Source organism: Sinocyclocheilus grahami, unplaced genomic scaffold, assembly GCF_001515645.1.
Source record: "Sinocyclocheilus grahami isolate Dianchi unplaced genomic scaffold, SAMN03320097.WGS_v1.1 scaffold36.1, whole genome shotgun sequence".
In the NCBI taxonomy this organism is placed as follows: Eukaryota; Metazoa; Chordata; class Actinopteri; order Cypriniformes; family Cyprinidae; genus Sinocyclocheilus; species Sinocyclocheilus grahami.
The window spans coordinates 2,148,321-2,156,019 of NW_015505215.1; positions in this window are offsets into that span (position 1 = coordinate 2,148,321).

Consider the following 7,699-nt stretch of genomic DNA (forward strand, 5'->3'; position numbering starts at 1 on the left):
ATTAGTTATCATTCCTTTTGTAATGTATCCCTCACTGACAAATTGTAAATACTTATTTATTTGTTTACATTGACACATTTTTACAGATGAGGTTTAAAAGAATGTTTTGCATATGTTATCAAATTGCATTCAAGTCAGTAAGGCTTTGTCGTTGGCCATTACTGTACAGTATCTACATAGAAAATGAATGTGTCAAGAGGAAGTGTAATGTAATATTCCTGAACATTTCAGAAGTGTCAAGGTGTTTCACATTTCTTCTAAACTACAGTAAGTAACCATCGCTTAACACCCGTCCTCAGTGATTCCAGCCGCAGAGACTTTTCTTGCTCTCATAGGTACAATGGTGACAAACCAGGATTGTGATCTCAGTAACTCTCCGGTTTCTAGGTCACCCTAACTTGGCACTGAACCAGCAATTTTTAAGGTTTCCACTTTACCAGCACACTCTTTTCTGTCTTTATATTCAATAAGAAAGCACCATTCAGGAAATGGCAGTGAGAGATTTAATATAAATTTCATATTTATATGAGCTGATAAAGGATTATATATTATGCCTCTCATGTACATGCTTTAAATGTCAACTTGTTTCATTTACAGTCATTTCATTCACCATGCAATACAGAGCACTTCATTAGATGTTAGATTCAAGATTCATCTACAGTATATGGTTTATTACATATAAATCACATTTATCACATTTTTAGATATCATACTTGTTTTTTTATTAACAAACAGATGGTTGTTTTTGATATTTTGATTAAATAACTTTTGTCAATAAAATTATATACACAAACTACGACTCAGATATAAAAGTAAAAATTTCAGTTATATCAGCTATTGCGAAAATCAATAATAAAGATTTCAGTAGCCTTATAAAAGCTTTAAAAAAAGCCCAAATTTAACATTGTTAAATCAGTTTTATTTTCAATTTTCATTGTTTTAACGTAAAGAAACTTAATGTGACAGATATGTAAGTCATACAGAAATGTAAAAAGATTTCTGCACTCAAAGAATCATAGCATAGTTTAACTATTTGTATCTGTTTGGTTTTATTTAAATAATCATATTTAGCATTTATTCAAATTGCTTATAATCAGCATAAATCTGTTCATTGTGAAAACTGTTTACTTGGTTTAAAGCACAAAGATGGTTAAAATATGGCTAGCTGTGGAACAAACATCAGGTAAAATGTATGAGTTTGAAACAAATGGGATTGATTGATCGATGATAAATATATAAACGTGATTGTTGTTCATTTAAAATACATTCAGTTCATTAGTACCATTCTTCAGAAATCGTACCTGCTTAATTTATGTATGACTGACCATGTGCATCACATTCATTTCATTAGTTTGTTAGAATTGTGTAATCCAAATGGATAAAAATTTTCTATGCAATTCAAATACATAAATCTTAAATTTAGACCTAAATATTTATTTTGAGTCTGGATAGCTTCATGAGCACAGCTATGTTGCGATCACGACACTTTTGCTTACAGAAAAAAAATGATTGTGGCAACTGTTTAGCAGATTTCTGCAATGGCACTGGGAACCAAAAACTAATATTTTTGAGTGATAATACGTCAATGCTGTGAAGAGTAAGTTGCCAGAGCAACATAAACAAAACACTACTAAGTGCATCTTTAATGAATCAATTCTTAATTCAAAATAGACCAAATTTAAATTAGTGGTTTAATTCATTAATGCAAACGGAGGCATTAACCATGCTAACCATGTCCAATTTTGGTAGTGTTTTTCTCTCTTCCATCTGGTGATCCTCTGGGCTCTCTTTGGAGCATTTAGGGGAAAACAGTGCTTGGTAGAATTAAGGCGGCATGTTGTCCTCCAGTAATTCTGGTCTCTGAAAGAGTGCCCACATTTCACTGGTTTCAGATGCTGCAGAGTATTTTGCAAAGCATTTGGAGGCCGACGTGGTAAACATACGCGAGCGTGAGTGTGCTTTTGTGTGCATGCAGCTGACACAACTGTGCAATTAGGGGATAATTAAGGGGAAGTGCTGTGTTAAATCTAATGATCGAGCCACACAGCAACAGGAAAACAATTTTTTTCGCTAACAGACAAAGAGACGTGCATGTGAAGTATCTGAAGCTGATTCTGTTATCTTTCATGTGGGGAATCTGTGGTTTTTGAAAGCAGAGAATTTTTAGAAACTGGAAAACATCATGAAATATGTCATCTTTGTACTTGATGCACATGAATGATGCTCTCTTAATGCTTGGATGTTGTGTTACTATTATTTAGTAGGCCCATAAACAGATCCAGCTGTGCTCACAGTACACTGCAAACCCAGCATGATGAACCTAATGCTTGAGCAGAGTGTGAGCAGGGTGTCTCCTGAGGAGACATCATAGTTCTTGTCCCAGGAACAGGCATAAAACAGTGAGAAAGGAAGAGAGAGCTCTCAAAGAAAGCTTCTAAGAAAGCTATTAAGTCTGTTTCTGGAAAGCATCATTAAAAACTAAAGCCTTTGGAATATTTTGTATGATTGATATGATTGAAACACTTGAGATATTGCAGGACCACAGTGTTCTTTACTGTTTTGAACAACAACACTGTGTCAAGGTCCATTTACCTCAGATTACCCGTTTCTCTCTTCTTCTTCTTCTTCTTCTTCTTTTAAATATTTCAATAAGACATAAAACACACAAGGAGATACAAAAAGAAAAAAGAAAAGAAAAATTATACAATTCAGTCCAAGCCATCTCAATATTATGGTATGAGATGTTCTCTTGACTTTTGTATTGGAGATTTTCCGAACTGAAGCTAACAAAAGCCATAAATCTGCCAACATTTTAGGATTAGGGTTTGAATTTAAGACATCTTGCCTTTACTGTTCATCTAAATACATTTTAAGGCATTATTGCATCTCACTCTTTATTACCTTATTCATCATTACGAAAAAGAACCATAATGACAGAAATATATAAATAAAGTGATAAAATGCAAGAAATAAAGTAGTTGAAATTTATGAACAGAACAGGCCAGAAATAGTTTCCACTTCTTCTTCTAGACACAAATAGCACAAGGGAAAATCTCAGTTTATTTTACTTAAATATTTACATATACAGGGATAATAATAATTAACAATTTTTACATTTAAAAAAAATTGGGATACTTACTACTGTTCAAAAGTTTGGGGTGAGTAAGATGTATTTTTAATGTTTTTGAAAGAAGTCTCTTATGCTCACCAAGGCTGTATTTATTTAATAGACTAAAAACATTAATATTGTGAAATATTATTACAATTTAAAATAAATGTTTTCTATTTAAATATGTTTTAAAATGCAATATGTTCCTGTGATGGCTAAGCTGAATTTTTAGTCATATGATCCTTCAGAAATCATTATAATATGCTGATTTGCTGCTCAATAAACATTTCTTATAATTATCAGTGTTGAAAAAATTTTGCTGCTTAATATATTGAAAAGCACATGCTAATGGCCCATCAGTTGTCCATTTTTGGAGGCCAACTAGAACGGCAAGCCAGTACCCCTGAGGTTTTTCAATTTTATATTGTTTGTGTAGAGATGGTTCAGATGTTGTCACCAGCTCAGTCACCAGCCCAGAACTACATTTCCCAGCAGAACTCGAGAATTACGTCCAAGAGTCCATCAACTGCATTCCCTGGGCAGCAGAGGGCTTTTGGATCGGGCTTGACGACGGGATCTGGTTCGTAATGCCCAGGGCCGATTCGTGTTGGACGCTGGAGTCCTATATCAACTTCGACCTCTGGATAGCTGAATCAACATTCATCGTAGGTGAAGTGGCCACTGACCTTAAGTCCTCACCCATCATGACCACAGAATCAAAGTTATCACCTGTCAGCCAAGAACCTTCACAGAAACTAACCACTGTCCATCGATCTCATTCTGCCTCTCTAGAGACTGTTTCTGTTTGTCCTTTCACTCCAGAATCAACTTCTGTCCGTAACCCTGACCCTAAGCTCATTCAAGTTCCTGTATCAGTTCCTGAACCTGTTCCAATCCCTGTTTGCTCCGAAACCCTGTCCAGTTCCTGTCTCCAAGCCAGAACCCACTCCAAGCCTTAGAGCAGTCCAAGAATCCTGTATCAACCATAAGTCACCTTCAAGTTGTGTTCAAGTTCCCAATCATTCCAGTTTACTTACCACTTCTACATCTACACAAGAAATCCCCCCAAACCTGACCCCTAAAGCAATGCACAGGCAAGACGTGATTTCGGACCCTGACCAATGTTCAGTGAAGTCCCCAGTCCCTAACACTAGTACTGTGCCTGAGATTATCCCAGAATGCTCTCCAGAGCTCAACTGGGAGCCCATGTCAAGCCCACTGGCCGCTGCTCACTCAAGTTCACCAGTCGCTCTATTCACCCGTAACCAGAAGAGGAGGGTGGGAAGAAATGGTTGGCTCAGGGCCCTCTTCCTTGCCCGAGAGCGCCCCCCGGAGCTCGCGCCAGTGTCGGCTCCAGCCCCAGTTTCCCAGTTTCGGCCAGGAGTGCCATTCATAGTTCCAGTGGATCCAGTTTCGGCCAGAAGTGCCATTCCCAGTTCCGGAGGATCCAGTTCCTTTGTCACGGCCAGGAGTGCCGTTCCTAGTTCCAGTGGATCCAGGTCCCTAGTTTCAGCCAGAAGTGCCATTCCCAGTTGCCCTTGTCTGCTCTACCATGGCTCCCCCTTTCTCCACCATGGTCCCGCTACGGTGTGAAGACACGCCTTTGGGGAGGGGGGAGTACTGTCACATTCTCAGTCACCATCCCTCTCACCAGCTCAGTCACCAGCCCAGAACTACATTTCCCAGCAGCCCGTCTGGTTCACACCTGCACCCTGTCTCCAATCAGCACACCTGTAACTGATCACCTCATTCCCCCACGCTATTTAAACTGTCACCAGTCACATCACAATTGTATGATCTCGTTGCAGTTTCTCCAATCGTCCAACCTTGTGTTTGTTCACTTCTCCAGTCTACCTACCTGCAAACTGAAGGAGACATTGTATATGGATGGTGAAGTTTGATATCTTCTGGAGTTTCGGTGAACATCAACCCGTCTACTCATCTGAAGCACTTACCCGGATTCCCCTACCTGCCCTTCTGCCATCTGCAGTTCATCCGTCCTTATATCCATATCCCTGCAAGGGAAAAAGAAACCAATTATCATGAGAAGTCATTTGAACTTTTTATGAAAACTGGACACTTACCTGAGTTGCTGTTTGGAGTTCCCCATTGGATCTTTATGTTCGATCCTGCGAAAGCAGAAAGGACTGTTTACACTATCTTCCTTTGTTATGATTAATGTCCAGTCTGAACGTACCTGCTGTTGTCATTCTTGTTCCAGCAGGGGTAAAATGCAGAAGACTAATGGGTCACGGTGAGTCCAGTGCTGTTGTTGAACGTTAATATGCAGTCATCTGAGCAGAGCTTTACTTCTCAAGACCCACAATGACTACCTGCAAAGTTCATTAAAATGTGAAGTGGGTGTGAAGTTTTAAAGTTTACAAACTTCTACAGGGGCATCTCAATAAATTACAATGATTTAAAAAAAATTGGGATACTTACTACTGTTCAAAAGTTTGGGGTGAGTAAGATGTATTTTTAATGTTTTTGAAAGAAGTCTCTTATGCTCACCAAGGCTGTATTTATTTAATAGACTAAAAACATTAATATTGTGAAATATTATTACAATTTAAAATAAATGTTTTCTATTTAAATATGTTTTAAAATGCAATATGTTCCTGTGATGGCTAAGCTGAATTTTTAGTCATATGATCCTTCAGAAATCATTATAATATGCTGATTTGCTGCTCAATAAACATTTCTTATAATTATCAGTGTTGAAAAAATTTTGCTGCTTAATATATTGAAAAGCACATGCTAATGGCCCATCAGTTGTCCATTTTTGGAGGCCAACTAGAACGGCAAGCCAGTACCCCTGAGGTTTTTCAATTTTATATTGTTTGTGTAGAGATGGTTCAGATGTTGTCACCAGCTCAGTCACCAGCCCAGAACTACATTTCCCAGCAGAACTCGAGAATTACGTCCAAGAGTCCATCAACTGCATTCCCTGGGCAGCAGAGGGCTTTTGGATCGGGCTTGACGACGGGATCTGGTTCGTAATGCCCAGGGCCGATTCGTGTTGGACGCTGGAGTCCTATATCAACTTCGACCTCTGGATAGCTGAATCAACATTCATCGTAGGTGAAGTGGCCACTGACCTTAAGTCCTCACCCATCATGACCACAGAATCAAAGTTATCACCTGTCAGCCAAGAACCTTCACAGAAACTAACCACTGTCCATCGATCTCATTCTGCCTCTCTAGAGACTGTTTCTGTTTGTCCTTTCACTCCAGAATCAACTTCTGTCCGTAACCCTGACCCTAAGCTCATTCAAGTTCCTGTATCAGTTCCTGAACCTGTTCCAATCCCTGTTTGCTCCGAAACCCTGTCCAGTTCCTGTCTCCAAGCCAGAACCCACTCCAAGCCTTAGAGCAGTCCAAGAATCCTGTATCAACCATAAGTCACCTTCAAGTTGTGTTCAAGTTCCCAATCATTCCAGTTTACTTACCACTTCTACATCTACACAAGAAATCCCCCCAAACCTGACCCCTAAAGCAATGCACAGGCAAGACGTGATTTCGGACCCTGACCAATGTTCAGTGAAGTCCCCAGTCCCTAACACTAGTACTGTGCCTGAGATTATCCCAGAATGCTCTCCAGAGCTCAACTGGGAGCCCATGTCAAGCCCACTGGCCGCTGCTCACTCAAGTTCACCAGTCGCTCTATTCACCCGTAACCAGAAGAGGAGGGTGGGAAGAAATGGTTGGCTCAGGGCCCTCTTCCTTGCCCGAGAGCGCCCCCCGGAGCTCGCGCCAGTGTCGGCTCCAGCCCCAGTTTCCCAGTTTCGGCCAGGAGTGCCATTCATAGTTCCAGTGGATCCAGTTTCGGCCAGAAGTGCCATTCCCAGTTCCGGAGGATCCAGTTCCTTTGTCACGGCCAGGAGTGCCGTTCCTAGTTCCAGTGGATCCAGGTCCCTAGTTTCAGCCAGAAGTGCCATTCCCAGTTGCCCTTGTCTGCTCTACCATGGCTCCCCCTTTCTCCACCATGGTCCCGCTACGGTGTGAAGACACGCCTTTGGGGAGGGGGGAGTACTGTCACATTCTCAGTCACCATCCCTCTCACCAGCTCAGTCACCAGCCCAGAACTACATTTCCCAGCAGCCCGTCTGGTTCACACCTGCACCCTGTCTCCAATCAGCACACCTGTAACTGATCACCTCATTCCCCCACGCTATTTAAACTGTCACCAGTCACATCACAATTGTATGATCTCGTTGCAGTTTCTCCAATCGTCCAACCTTGTGTTTGTTCACTTCTCCAGTCTACCTACCTGCAAACTGAAGGAGACATTGTATATGGATGGTGAAGTTTGATATCTTCTGGAGTTTCGGTGAACATCAACCCGTCTACTCATCTGAAGCACTTACCCGGATTCCCCTACCTGCCCTTCTGCCATCTGCAGTTCATCCGTCCTTATATCCATATCCCTGCAAGGGAAAAAGAAACCAATTATCATGAGAAGTCATTTGAACTTTTTATGAAAACTGGACACTTACCTGAGTTGCTGTTTGGAGTTCCCCATTGGATCTTTATGTTCGATCCTGCGAAAGCAGAAAGGACTGTTTACACTATCTTCCTTTGTTATGATTA